This window comes from Mesoplodon mirus, assembly GCF_964341445.2.
Source record: "Mesoplodon mirus genome assembly, chromosome: 12".
In the NCBI taxonomy this organism is placed as follows: Eukaryota; Metazoa; Chordata; class Mammalia; order Artiodactyla; family Ziphiidae; genus Mesoplodon; species Mesoplodon mirus.
This window is the reverse complement of record NC_138988.1, coordinates 44,783,196-44,798,377: the sequence shown is the minus strand read 5'-3', so window position 1 is coordinate 44,798,377 and position 15,182 is coordinate 44,783,196. Positions and strand designations below refer to the sequence as shown.

The window sequence follows — 15,182 nt, the reverse complement described above, 5'->3', positions numbered from 1 at the left end:
CAGAGAAATTAAAGTAGATGAGAGGAATTAAAGACGGTTTGAGCAATTGGTTTGAGCAATTAGGTTGTGATACTTACTGAGTTTGGTGCAATGGAAGAAAGGAGAATGTTTCTAGAACTGCGCTGTCCAATACAGTAGCCATTAGTCACACATGACTATTTACATTTAAATTCTATTAAAATTTAGCTCATCAGTCACATTACCACATTCCAAGTGCTCAAGAGCCACATGTAGCTCGTGGCGACCATATCAGACCACACAGATGTAGAACACTTCCACCATCACAGAAAGTTCTACTGGACACTGCGGTTCCAGAGGGAAGTTAAAAAAAAAAAAATGCACTAAATGCTGAGTGATCCAGCAAGACTAAAGGTAAAAAGTATCTCTTTGACTGGTCAGCATGGAGGTCCAATAGTGAGTTCAGCAAGAGCACATTCACTGAAATAATGAAAGCAGAACACAAACTGGAATAGGAGATGAAAAGTGAAGACCATATCCATAGGATATCTCTTTCAGACTATGAAAGGGAGCAGAGAAATTAAAGGGGCATTAGCTGGAAAGCAACAAAGGTCATCCAATTCCAGAATATTCACCCATTCAACAAGTATTTATTAGCACCTACAACTTCCAGATGCTGTTCTGAGTACCAGGCATACAAATCAGAAAAAGACAGTGACAGGGGGAAAGAACAAGCGAGTAAACAAATGTTACTTCAGAGTATGATTAAATGCCACAAACTAAATAAAAGAATATAATAAAGTGAAAATGAGTGAAGAGGGAAGAACTCAATCTGACATGAGCCATAAATGACAGGAAGGAACCACCTCTGCAAAGATGGAATATATCTGTATGCTATTGGAAAAGATCCAAAATGAGGTGAAAAGATTTAAAAGTCATTCACTCAACACATATTCACTGATCATCTAGTTATGTACTATGATTCTAGGTACTGGAAAGAAAACAGTAAGGAAATAGACAATAATCCCTGTCTTCCTAGAGCTTATGTTCTAGGAGGCTAAGAAAAAGGGGGTAAAAAATCTATTATGTTAGACAGTGATGAGGCCTAAGGAAAAACATAAAGCGAGATAGGAGATAGGAAGTTGGGGAAGAATTGCACTTTTACTGAGTTTGCAAAGCCTACTGTTTCTAACTCCAAAGCATTCCTCCAATCTAGCTGCTCTGTGCCTAGTGCTACCACCCTAACCTAAGCCACCACCATCTGTCACCTGGATGATTGCCGTAGTTATTTTACTGGTTTCCCCTCTTTCTTTCTTATCTTTCAGTTTTATTTCTATGAAGAGTGAGAGGAGGAAAGTAGTAGGTGATAAAGAGAGTAGTCCAAACACATAGGAGTTTGTGCTCATACAGAATGAGACGGTTAAGCCCCTGGAGGTTTTCAAACAGAGAAGTTATATGATCTATTGCTTTAAAAGGATTATTCTGGCCACTGTGTCAAGCATACGTTTAAGGGGAACAAAGGTGTAAGCAGGAAGACCAGTTAGAAGAACTTTGCAGTAATCCAGGCAAAAGATTAGGACAGCAAGGCTATGAAATGGTATGGTAAGAAATGGCTAGATTTTGGACATATTTTAGACGGACAGCAGACACAATTCTCAGACAGGATATGGGGTGCGATAAAGACAGTCAAGAACAGCAAGGTTTTAAGTGTGAGTAACTGGAAAGACAGAGTTCCATTTAGGACAGACTAAGAGAAGCAGCTTTAAGAGAAATTGGGAGCTCAGTTTTAGATATTACATATGAGAATGCTTCTGAGACATCCAAAATGTTGGGGGAAAAGTTGGCTATCAGGATCCATAGTTCAGGGGAGAAATCCAGGCTAGGGATATAAATCTGGAAGCCATGAGCAAATAGATTAAATACCATGTTTAAAGCTATGAGACTGGAGTGTATTTAGACAATGAAAAAGGAGAGGTCCAAGGACTAAATTTTCAGCCACTACAACATAGAGGTCAGAGATGACAGAAAAAGCAAGGAAGACTAAGGAGGAACCACCAGTGAGGTAGAAAGAAAACCTGCTAGCAGATGCAGTGGCCTAGAAGCCAAGGGGAACTTGTGTCTCAAGCAACTGTACCAAATGCTACTGAGAGGTTAAGTGAGATGAGGACTAGAGATTTATAACATGGTGGTCACTGGTAGGGGCTGAAAAGAAAAGGGGAGAGAGTGTATCCAAGCAATTGTTTCAAGGTGTCTTGTTCGAAAGAGAAGCAGACTGGGTGGATGAAAGGGGAAACAGGAAGAAAAGATTTTTTTGTTTTAAATGGGACAAATAATATCATAATATTAGCATAATATCTGTATGCTCATAGAAGGAAAAACCAATGATGCAAGAGAAAGGAGAATGACAGGGTCGTATTCTTGAGAGCAAGAGGGAATGGGATCTAGTATAGAAATGAGCTGGTTGTCCTTATCTCTGAACACTACAGTTTGTCCATGATGACAGAGGAGAAGGTAAAGGGCACAGTCACAGATGTGGGAGCATACAGGAATTCTTCCAATTATTCAATATGCTTTGTGAAATAGAAAGCAAGGGAAATAGATGAAAGCAAGGATGGGGGAGGGGGTTTGGGGAGGTTTGAGGAGAGAGGAAAATGATAGTCATAAAGAGGGGTGAACTAAGAGACCAAGGACCACTGGACATGAAATCAAGAGAGGGACAAGGTTGTTGAGAGAGTATATAAGGAAGTGATTATGATTCAACATGAAATTTCAGTTGGGTAGAAGTGAGGGTGAGAGATACTGAAAAGCTTAGAAAGACAGTGTAAGTTTCAGTGGGGCTGAAAAGCTGTTTGAATTGAAGTATTGGGGTGGCTGAATCAGATGGAAAAATAAAATCATTGGAGGAGAGGACATCAAGGAACTAAGAAGTCAGAAGAGCGGAAGCATCCTCTACATCAGTGTTACTCAAAGTACCAGACCACAACACCCTAAGGAGCTTGTGCCAGATTATATAAACATACTGCTTCCTTCATCAAAAAAGTTTTGGTACCAAAAAATGTCAGCTGAACTAAACACTGAACTTAGCGATACAGGTGAGTTACATTTTGGCACAAACCCCTTACTGCAATTCATACTGTAACAAACAGTTCACAGACCAGGTGACATTCTGAGTAGCACTGCTCCACATGGATACTGATATCACCAAGAACCAAGAATTATGACAGAAATAGAGACGACAGTGAGCCAGGAGATAATGGTATTCAAGGAAGCAGGGGAATGACCCAGGAAAGTTGGTAAATGGCTGAAATAAGGAGGGGTAGTGGGTGGTATAATTTGATGGCATGAGAGTCAAAGCTTAAAGTTTTGGAAAAGAATGGTCAAGAAGTGATAATGAGGAACAAAGAAGACATCTACTCTACCTCTTGGTCCACCAATAAAAGGTGTGCAAGAAGAGGAAACATCTACCACTTCAGAGAGTTTCAAAGTCAGTAGGATTATCAGTGGAGAGGCTAGGTTACAGCTGGAGCAAGAAAGAGAAGAAAACACTCCCAGAACAGACAGACAATAAAAAGGATTTGCTAAGGACTATGAGTTCCAGAAGGCACAATGAATGGACTTCAGGAGATGATAAAATGTGAGAAATGGAGACCAAAAACAGCAATGGGATTCAAATCTGGAGGGATACGGGTAATACCTACAGAAGAGTGAGGCATAACTAAAGAAACACAGTCCTACAAAAGGCATGTGTTAGGACTGGCCTCTGACCAGAATATAATGCTTACTCCTTTATAAAGATGGACCCTCCATCCATGCAGATTGATGATAAGAAGGTGAAGGAGTTCCTGCTTATTTAGCTTCTGAGGGGGAAAAGGGGACTAGTTTGATGAGCAAAGAGACGGTTAAACAGTCTTCTATCCTAGCACTTTCTAGAGAAATGTAATATGATCTGGGGTGTAACGGCAATAAGGAGAAACCTAAGGCTCTTTGGCATATAGTCAGGGCATTCTTCAAGCATGATTCAAGAATGTAAGTATTCCTACAAAAATGATCCAGTTTTAGTATTTTAACTATCATTACTTTGCCTTATGAGTGACTCCCAGATTTCTAATCTGTTAAACTTTCTAGCCTCTTTTCATTCTACGGGGAATAGACTGGCTGGCACTCTGACTCAGGACCTAGGAAAAAGGACAGCAGAATTAAGGCAGGAAACAGTGACCTATAGAGGACAACTATCAGATATGAGTTTCACCTTGTAAATGGATCACAGAGGACATTCATAACTAAAAGTTACAACGATATAAACCTCACTCATATCTCATGTGGCTTTTCCAAGATATCAAATTAAAAAAATAATAAAATAATTTAAAAACTTTAAGTAAAACAACTTTAAGCAAAGTACCAGAAAGACTAATAAGAATCTATCTAAAGAGTACCATGTCAGCATACTATGTTTCCTATGTAACATTTATGTAGTGTCTACTTTTGTATCTAAATGAACTGTTGGGTATAAAGTAATGTTTGACATTGCTACATTCTTTCAGTCGCTCAGGAGAGATTTTAAGTGTCTACCTCAGCATTTTCTACACAATAGAATGGAACTCCACCAGGAAACCTCCATAGTTAGTTGGATTGAAAAATATTTCCAAGAAACCCTTGTTCCTCCCTTACACATGGGTCATTCATCTGGTATATAGAAGACTTCAAAGACAGACTCACTCCCTATACCCTTACCCCCAAACCACTTAATTATACTTTAAAGTGGGGGGGCAGCTTTTACAACTCCCCCCCAAGAAACAAATTACAATCTTTAAGATCATCTTCAAAATGCATTCCCGAGAAAGTCTGCAGTAAATCTAACTTCTCACAATTTTATATGGATAATGTACAATAGAGTGTGCGTACATAAATATCACAATTATTTCAGCTATCATAAAACCTTGTTAATAAAAGAAACTTATTAACTAACCCTTTAACATGTGCACATCTTTTTCTTCCAAGTCAGCTACCAGCATTTAAAATAAGATTTATCACAGCTATCGTTTGTATGCCATGAGGACTGATGAACTTCAAAGAACTGAAACAGGTTAAAAATATCTCCCTCACCCCCAATTTTTTAACGAATTGTTTAACACACCTGTTACATCAGTTATAAGGAAAATATCAGTCCAGCAACATGTAAGTTATGAAATCACAAGTAAAACCATGGGAATATTAGTGAAGAAATTAATAGATGGAAAGAAACAGGGGAGCAAACTGGCACTGCATGAAGCAGTTTCAAACCAGCATCATCCAGCTATTCATACTTTTCAAACTGTTTTTTTTGGGGGGGTGCAGGGGAGGCCTTTTCAACAAGTTCAAAAGAAATCAGAGGCAGGAAATTTCTGGACTATCACAAGAGAAACTTTACAGTGGCTCTGGAAAGTTATATGGGGATTGCGGAACAGGCCAAGGGGTGAACACCTTGGGATGAATGTTTTGTTAAAATTCCACTTAACAGGGCCTCCCTGGTGGCGCAGTGGTTGAGAGTCCGCCTGCCGATGCAGGGGATACGGGTTCGTGCCCCGGTCTGGGAGGATCCCATATGCCGCGGAGCGGCTGGGCCCGTGAGCCATGGCCGCTGGGCCTGCGCATCCGGAGCCTGTGCTCCGCAACGGGAGAGGCCACAACAGTGAGAGGCCCGCATACCGCAAAAAAAAAAAAAAAAAAAATTCCACTTAACAGTTTGGCTTGCATTCTATACCATATCATATACAAACAATTGCAGTCTACAGCACTATTTTCAGATTTTTTTTAAAACCAATGTTGGCCTATGTTTTGCGTTTTCAGTCCAGACATAGTTTGCCATTTAAACATGTAGTCAGAAAACTAAATACCCAACTTTTCAAACTCTGGAAATGAAAAACCTTGCCCTAGCAGCAAAAGATTTAACCAGTATCTACTTAATTGCCTGCATAAATTTATTCTGACCAAATAGCAGTAAGCCATTAATTTAAATAAAACTAATATTCAATTAATATTTCATTACCTAAACTTTGCTTTTCAGTTTTAAATCTAGTCTGATAATAGTTTATCACAGAAATGCAGACTTCGGCTGAAAACCAGGACATGAGTTAACGCCATCAATAAAATTTCAGGCTGACATGATTGTGTACACACAGCCAGAACTTGTCCAGCATTTTAGGTACCTTCAAAGATTAAGTTTTGAGACCTCATTTAAGAAAACATTTTTTAAAACTATACTTAAGATTATCAAGTAATAAACAAGTTATTTCTCCTCCTTTTCCTTGACCCAACCCATCTTAATTCCTAAACTTATAAGTGTACATTTCCCAGATTTCACAAAGTTAGTAATATGAGCCTGTTTTAAGTTCCTAATCTATAATTAATTGATACAAGGCATTTTTCAAGTGCCAAACATGAACCTAATAGTTTAACAAATCTTACTTTCTAAGTTATACATATATATACTTATGTATACATAGATACAGATGCATACATACCCACAGAATCGTATTACCAAAAACTGTACTCTAAATGGACTACTGCAGATGTCACAAACTGGCAGATCCTGCCAACAGGTGTATTTAATTTGTGTTAAACAGTGTCTCAAAACACGAATTTCATTCACCAATGTGTGCAAATCATGGCATGCACATTAATCCAGATTTCCTGCTTCTCTTAAGGGAAAAAAAATTCAGATGATGTGGAAACATGAACTACTTTCCCACACAATGGCTGGAGCTGAAGACTGGCTTAGATAGGACATGTGTTCCCCAATTTGTCGTAGTTCACAGGGTCCCAGTTAGCCCATACCTGCCTGGCGCTGGAGACACTGAGTAGTTATTCCCACTGTGATGCAAGATCAATCGTATATGGTTTGTGACAGCAATCTTACTTTAGTCATTTATCTTGAATGTCAAATTGTTGCATGCTATATAAATGAAGACAAGCAGCCAATTTCAAGGGATAAATTAGGCTCCCAACAGGCAGAATTTTTTTTTTTTTAAGTAAGATGTACATAGTTTTCAGGAGAACTTTCAAATCTACTCTCATAAAAATCTTGGAAAACTGGAAGGAATATAAGCTATTTGACCTAGAGACAGTAAATGATGCAAATACTAGTTATGGACTTAGACATCACTTATTCCACATATGATGCTTTATGAGGGATCACAACCCATTCTGAAATAACCATTTATATTAAACAGCTGAGGCAATCTTGCCTCATGTTTTTAAAAAGGTATAACAGGGACTTCCCTGGTGGCGCAGTGGTTAAGAATTCACCTGCTAATGCAGGGGACACGAGTTCAAGCCCTGTTCCAGGAAGATCCCACATGCCACGGAGCAACTAAGCCTGTGTGCCACAACTACTGAGCCTGTGCTCTAGAGCCTGCGAGCCACAACTACTGAGCCCGCGCGCCTAGAGCCTGTGCTCTGCAACAAGAGAAGCCACCACAATGAGAAGCCCGCTCATCCAACGAAGAGTAGCCCCCGCTCGCCACAGCTAGAGAAAGCCCACGTGCAGAAATGAAGACCCAACAAAGCCAAAAATAAATAAGTTAAATAATTTTTTTAAATCTATTAATAAAAAGGTATAATAATAATACATTTCTTAAATAGTCAAAAATCATTATCAATGTTTCCACAAAAATATACTAAATTCCAAGAGCAAAATGGAGCAGTAAGTGATACGGTCATTTTCCCTCCCTACTCAATCAACTTTTAAATTTCATTTCAAGCACCTATTTATGGAAAATATACAAAGTTAAGTTTTTTTTTTCTAAACTGAGAATTTCCCATAAAATGACCATTTGACTTCTAAAAGCTATTTTTTTTTTTTTAACGATTGCTTTTATTTATTTTTGGCTGCACTGGGTCTTCATTGCTGCGCGCGGGCTTTCTCTATTTGCAGCGAGCGGGGGCTACTCTTCATTGCGGTGCACGGGTTTCTCAATGCAGTGGCTTCTCTTGTTGCGGAGCACGGGCTCTAGGGCATGCGGGCTCAGTAGTTGTGGCTCGCGGGCTCTAGAGCGCAGGCTCACTAGTTGTGGCACACGGGCTTAATTGTTCTGCGGCATGTGGGATCTTCCTGGACCAGGGCTCGAACCCGTGTCCCCTGCATTGGCAGGCGGATTCTTAACCACTGTGCCACCAGGGAAGTCCCTAAAAGCTATTTTCAATGGGCTTTCTTCCTGTTACTAATCAGAATCTGATTTAAAACAAGTATTTTCATAAAATAATGATACTAATAGAAGCAGCAAGAACTTTTAACATAGGAGTGTGGAGAAAGGTTTTTACTGAAAATTTTAAAGGTCAAAATACTGGTATTGTGCATCACAGCACTATACAAATGTATACGCTATACAAATGCCTATAGTCACTAGGCATTGTGCTCTAGAGTTCACGTAAGTTGACTCAACTAGCTTTGTTGATATCCAGTTCTTAACACAGACATAATATTCCTTGAAAATATAACCAAGTTGAAGACTTACTCATGTTTTACTGTGTAAGAGATTTTAGACAAATTGACAATTCACTTCTTTGTTAACTTCTGAGAATTTTAGTTTCTATAATTCATTAATATGGCTAGACATGAGGATCATTTACCCCAAAATTATACTGGGTTTTTGGTTTATAATTATGATATATTTAAGCAGAACTTCCTATTTTAAGTAACAAATAAAATTTAACCCCTCATTTAACTTTGACCTTTCTCCTGCAAATAATGGTTGAGATGACATGTTCTCAAGCCGATCTTTTAATTAGCAGTAATAATATAAATAAGCTATTGTAGAATTCAAAAGGTTCCTTGACTGATGCTTTCCCATCAAAACTGTTTGTAAATATATTCCACACAAACTTGATAGGGAAAAAAATATCATTAGCATTATATTATATCCACTGGAGGGCACTCAATGTGACCGAAGCATCCAATAACATGCCCTAACTCTCTTCTCACTCAACTGCATCAAGTTTGAGGGAGACTTTGGGGATGGGGAATCTCTCTTAAAAGAAGAGATGCCCACAATTAACAAACTTACAAAGATAGTTAAACTCTAAAAAGGGTTCCTAATGTGACTGACTTTCTCTATTAAGAGCTTCTTTTTCCTTAGGGAGAAAGCAGATTAAATACATACTTCAAGGATACAGGCAGGGTTCAGGCCTCAACAGAAGTATCTAGATTTCAAACCTGGTCAAGCTCAGACTTGCGTAAAACACAAAAGCAGCATTCTTAAGTAAACAGAGGAAATAAAGAACTTTCTCCAGAGTTTAAGTGATGAAAAACTACACAAGTTAACTCCTACTCATTGTCAAGCAATACAAATCATATATTTTCCCTTCGTGAAACTTAAGTACTCATTTTAGCCTATTACTCTATCACACCACAATTAGAAAGGTATTACATAAACAACAGTCTGTTAAAGAATGAGAACTGATTCTGCAACTCGGTATCCTCTCAATGAGGGTACAAGAGGCAACAGCTACATGCTCTGGACTAATCAGCAAGCAGTAGCTCCTAGTCTATGTTTTACTATTTACTTTTATGGTATAAAAATGTTTTTAGTCAAGGTGTTTCAACTAAAGATACCATATTCCCAGCAAAAAGAGAGCTACAAGAATACAACTAAGTTAACACAACTAATGTTTTCACAACCAATGTCACATGTCAACATGTAGCACGAAAGAGTTGCCAATACTTTTTATTAGAAGTTTGTCCTGCTCTAAATGCATTCATCCCTTCTGCCCTGGGTTGGCAATCAAGCACGCTTCCAACCAAGCTCAAAGTACAAACTTAAAATTTACCACCTCCTCCTCTACAATTATTATCAGCAACTAATAAACCATAAAAGAGAAATGAAAGCTTATTATAACTGGACAGATGTATATTGTTTCATTTCAATAACAACAAAGTTTCATTTGGCTGAAGATACTACATATACTACATTTCTCTGGTTTTAAGTTCACTGCTACTTATAACTACAAAAGACTGAGATTCAAACTTTCGAATTCTCCATGTTCCTAGTTTCAACAATACTTACGCTCCTCTTTCCACCCCTCCCAACAATAAAAAAGGATATCTGCAGATAGTTTTCCTAAGGACCAAATCTCAAAACACCCTTAGAGAAATACGCCTACTTCAACTTTTCCCTTTCCCATTTGGGGAGGTGGAGGAGGGAAGTGTCTATGAAAACAAAAATACACTTCATTTATATGTATAATTTTTATTCTCTTCATCACTAGTAACAGTAGGAAGCTCAATTCAGTTTCACTTTTAATATGGGAATCTACATTTTTCTCCATAATTACCTTGGTAAAGGAAATAGACAACATTTCAAAAGAAAGAAAATTCTTGAACACTTACTGACAATTGAACACTGCTAAATTTTTTTTTTTAGCCCCCCTTTTTTTTTTAATTGGTTTTTCCTGAAAACGATTTTAAATGACTGCTCTAGCCTCTGGAAGAATCTCAGGCCTAGAACTCCACAAGGGCTCTAAGTTACATACTATACTAAACTTTCTAGTACAGTTTTTTAATTTCCCCCTCAAGGACTTCAGACTTGAATAGTCTCAGCATTCCTTTAATCCTATAGAATAATCTTCTGGATGTTTTTCAAGTTACTGTTGCAATCACTTTAGGGCCTTGTACATGGCCTTCAGAACAAAGACTAGGTCAAAGTAATGAATACTGGGCACAACTTAATCAAATTTTGTGAAAGGATATTCTCAAACCTTAATGGCACTTTTTTTTTTAACCCAGAGATTTGTGGGTTTAAATGTAAAAGTAAAATAAATGTAGCAGCCACCTTAGTTCAGATGGGGGGGGAGCCTCCCAAGTAGAAGTTTACGTCACTAATTTAAGCAGATACTAAACAGCAGCATTATATAAATAACATTTCAAGCTATGTCCAATATTTCTTAGGACGAAGACAAGTTAACAGGAAGATAGCTGAAGGTACTGAATGTACACCAAGGGACAATAATGAAATGGCTTCCCAAGTTCCAGACAAAATACTTTATAACTTAGCGATCTAAAAAACAGCAGCCCAGACTTTATCAAAGGCTAGCCGTCTCTTCAAGTTGCTGTCTAGTCTAAGCCACCACTATTCACGACACAAAGCTCTCGTTTCACTAAAACCACTCCTCGATTTCCTTCTGCCGACCTCTGCATACCAGCAGGCCAGTCTCCCTTCATTCACCACTCACAAACTCGGGGGGGAGGGGAGACCACAGATGTCTGGAAGATACAAAGTAGGAGACAATGCTCCCTCCAACAGGGAACAGAAAACGAAGGAAACAACTACATCCGACTGCCAAAGCTTTCAAGTTTAGCGGATTCAGAAGCGGGCTGTAAGAACTGAACTTCGAAAGTCTCTGTTCCAAGTCCTCTCCCCAGACAAAACACGGAACTAAGTTGCAACGCCTGAATTTCCTTCGGGCAATTTCGTAGCGAGGGAAAAATTCACCCCGCTGGAAAATGTTCTCAAAATCAAGTTTAGCTGCCATGAAACTATCTGAATAAAGAATTTCCACGAACAAAATTCTCGAAGCAGTCAGAGTCTGAATCCCATGGGTCACTTGATAAGAGCCAGTAAGCCAGTCGCCCTCGCCCTTATTTTTCCCAGGACCTCCCTTGCACGCCGCTTTCACCCACCTGCACCGTACAAGAAAATATACGTGCAAGATATGGATTTTTATCTGTGCAAACCCTCCTGGCGCATCGCACCGTCTGCAATAATAGTTTGGATCCTCTCAGGTTTAAAGTTGCTTCGATTTAAACAAGCGCACTCACGCCGGCAGGGCATTAAAAAAAAAAATACTAACGAGCCTCTTAACAATCCGTCCTTAAGCACGAAAGGGGGAACCTGGAGATGGGACCTCGGGTGGCGTCCCAGGCCCAGCGCCCGCACCCCAACTCCCCGCGGAGGCCGGGAAGGCGGAGTCCCCCGTCCCCACCCCGCCCCCCACCCCGGCGCATCCCGAAGCGCAGGGTCCCTCCCCCAAACTCAGCCGCGGCCGGAGCCCCGGACAGAAACCACAGCACTCCCCCCCACACCCCGCCGGCCATCCGAGCGCCAGGACGCGCCCTCGCGGCGCCCCCTCCCCGAAAGCGGTGCCCCCCCGGGCCCCCGAAGAGCGGCGCGACCGGAACCGGGCCAGGCCGCCGCCCTCCGCCCCCCGAGCGCGGCCCGCCTCCGCCGCCTCCCCGGCGTCCCCAGCCCGCAACCCCCGCTCCCCACCCGGGGCCTCCGGGCTGCGCTGGGCCCGGTTCCCAGCCGCCGCCGGGACCGCGCGCCCGCGACGAAGTTTGGCTCCGAAGCGGGAGTGGGAGCAGCCCCAGAAGGGTAAGGAAAGGAGCGCCCAAGCACCTCAGGGGAACAGGCTCCTCCCGCCGCGGTAGTCCGACCGTCCTCGGCCTGCAGTGGCGGCTCAACGGGGAACGGAGCTGCTCCTCGGACCTTCCTCGGTCTCCGCCTCCCCTCGCTCTCCGCTCCCGGGGCCGGGCTAACGCGGCTGCCACAGACCGAGAGGCTTAAAATGGCGCCGCACAAGGAGCTCTTATAAGTCGCGCAGGAGCTTCTGTATCCTGCCGCCAGCGGCGCAGCGCGAAGCGTTCCGCCGCGCGAGGACAAGGGGCGGGGCGCGGGGGGCGGTGGAAAGTAGTCCCCGCGCCGCTGAGCAGCCCGCCGCCGTCCGCCCGCCCGGGGCAGGGGCGGGGCGCACGCGTCCTCTCCGGACGCTGTCCGGGGTAGAGGCTGGCGGCTGCCCTGCCGTGCGGGACCGGAGAGCGGCCCGCTAGGGCGCCGTGGTCCGAGTCGGGGAGGCCGAGGGCCCCCGCGAGCCGGGGTAGGCTGGGGGGAGGACGACGCTGGTACTCTCCACTGTCCCGAGCCCGACGTCCCCGCCTCGCGCGTGCCCCGGGCCGTGAGAGCGGACGCGGGGCTGGCCGCGCGCTGCCCGCTGCTCGCGGGAGGCGGCATCGGGACCCAGGCCCTCCGGGGCCGAGCGGGCCAGGCGGCACAGGTCCCGGGAGGGCGGAAGTTCGGGGCCGGGGCCGCGCCGGCGGCGCGGGGAATGAGGTCGGGGCCCGCCCGCTCCGGGCGCTGCTGGGCGCCGCCGCCGCCCGGCTCCCGGTCAGGGGACCCCGGCGCGTTCGTGCTTCCGCCGTAGTTGCGGTCTGGGCCCCAGGCTGTCTGCAAGACTTGGCTCGCAGGCGAGCCAAGAGCCCCAGAGACCCCCCACGGTCCGGATCGTGGATTCCGCATCCCTACCGGCTGTTCACCCCGAATCTGGAAATGAAGTACCCGGCCGAGCCGCCGGTTCTCCCCACTCCCGAAGGCTGTGAACTCGCGTTAGGATAGGCGCCTAGCCCGCAATTCAACAAGTCCTGATGAGTCCCTACTGTGAACAAATGACTGATAGAAATGGACTAGCTCTAGAGCCCTGCCAACTAGGTTAATTCTTACAGATTCCATTTTCATGTGGTTCCACTTTGTTACTAAGTATCAATAGATTTTTGTGGTGGTGGCGAGGATTTTTCTTTGGAGGAGGTGCATTTATAGGGTATCACTTATTTGAGAAATCCAAGTATGTTGTTTATGGAAAGAGCTATCGATTAGGCAGCTTCTAATTTTTAAAAACTCATTTTCTATTCTTCAAAAACATTTTCGAATTCGTCTTAACAGGTTGAAGTTCGTTCTTCATTTACCTTGGAAATGTCTCCATTGTAATCCAGCAGGATTGGCATTTGTCAAAGCTGAAACAGTTATGATCGATTCTCTAGTCTGTTGTTGTATGCTTATTTTTCCTCCAAAACAATGGAGAGAGTACAAAAAGCAACAAAGTTATCTTGAGGCTTTTATCTCTGTAATTAATGCATGCAAACAATAGGTCTTTATACATAGGTACAGGCAGGAAACCTTCTTACTCATTCACTCATGGAGTAGGTTATGTAGTTTTACGCATAGCTATGCTTCAAGGGCAATATGTTCTTTAAATAATTCAATTTTTTCCCCTATCTTAAAGATATTTTATTATATACCGTGGTAATGTTAACTGCTGTCTATCACCATAGCATACGTGGGGCCCTGCAGTGGGAAAGTCCACAGACTAAGATGATGTTCAGTGAGATCCATTGTCTACAATGACTTTCTCATTTGTGTCTTTGCTAGTAGTTCTGTAGAATTAAGAGTAGAGGATGGTTGCAGTTAACCATCTGGTCATAATTTGAACAGATCGAAAGGAAAAAGATACTTCATCAAAGCAGTGTTTCTAATATAAACTCAAAAGTGTAAATGGCATTTTTTCAGGTACTGATCCCCAATTTTAATGTTTATATACAGAGTTAAAGAATATGCAGTTGATTTGATTAAAGTCATATATTTAAACTAAGATGACTAATATCAAAGTAATTTTTTAACAGACGTTTCCTTTTTCTATGTTCAGTTTTGGTTTTGTTTTGCTGAATAAGGCACACTATTAAAACTGGTTAAGAAATATCTGCACCATTAGAACATCTAAAGGATAAAAACTCTTCTATGTTTGTATTTCTCTATTTAGATGCCAAGATAATTGAAGCATTTTTCTATGATTTAGATATCTTAATCTAAATTTATAATTAATATTTAAAATCTCTAGTTAATACTTTAAGCAAACACATGTTAGTAAAGGAAATGTAAAATTTGCAACAATGCAGCAAGCTATTTTTCCCATCACATCTAAGTGTACTGAAGAATTACTGGGTGACTAGCACTAAGACAAATTAGTTGAATTTAACAAATTGCTCAGAATTTTTATTTGCTTATCCCCAAGATAGAAATTGTTCCAATTGCCTCACCAAAAATATGAGATGAATAACTTCTCTGAAATGAAGACAAATATTAACATTAAACCAACAAGAAATACAAGCATCAAAATACCTGATGAGTTGGTGAAATAAGTGATTTTGTAAAAATTTATTTTTAAAAATTGACCTTGGGCAATATATTTCATAAAAAACACTTGGTTATCTTTTTACACCTTTTCCTTCTAGAGCTAGCCACTTGGGTTTGACGTGAATTAATCCATTTTGTGAAACTGCAGAGGACAAATGGTTCTAAATTTCAGGCTGTGTTCCTGGAAACCAAAAGTGTCTCCAGCTGGTTTAACAGAGGAAGTATTACCTGTCATGATTTCAGACCATTGGCACATCCAGCAGTGGTTCCATGGAGCCTGAAGGTACAGCG

General features: G+C 41.8%; 1 protein-coding gene across 2 annotated transcripts in view; it reads right to left on the bottom strand.

The window, feature by feature from the left end:
• CTNNB1 (catenin beta 1) overlaps positions 1 to 12,462 on the bottom strand; it is a 41,150-nt gene extending 28,688 nt beyond the window's left edge. For both annotated transcript variants that reach the window (XM_082637800.1, XM_082637801.1), the window contains exon 1: positions 12,327 to 12,462. The gene's annotated coding sequence lies outside the window, so the exon portion shown is untranslated. The remainder of the gene's footprint in view (positions 1 to 12,326) is intronic.
• Positions 12,463 to 15,182: the final 2,720 nt, after the last annotated feature.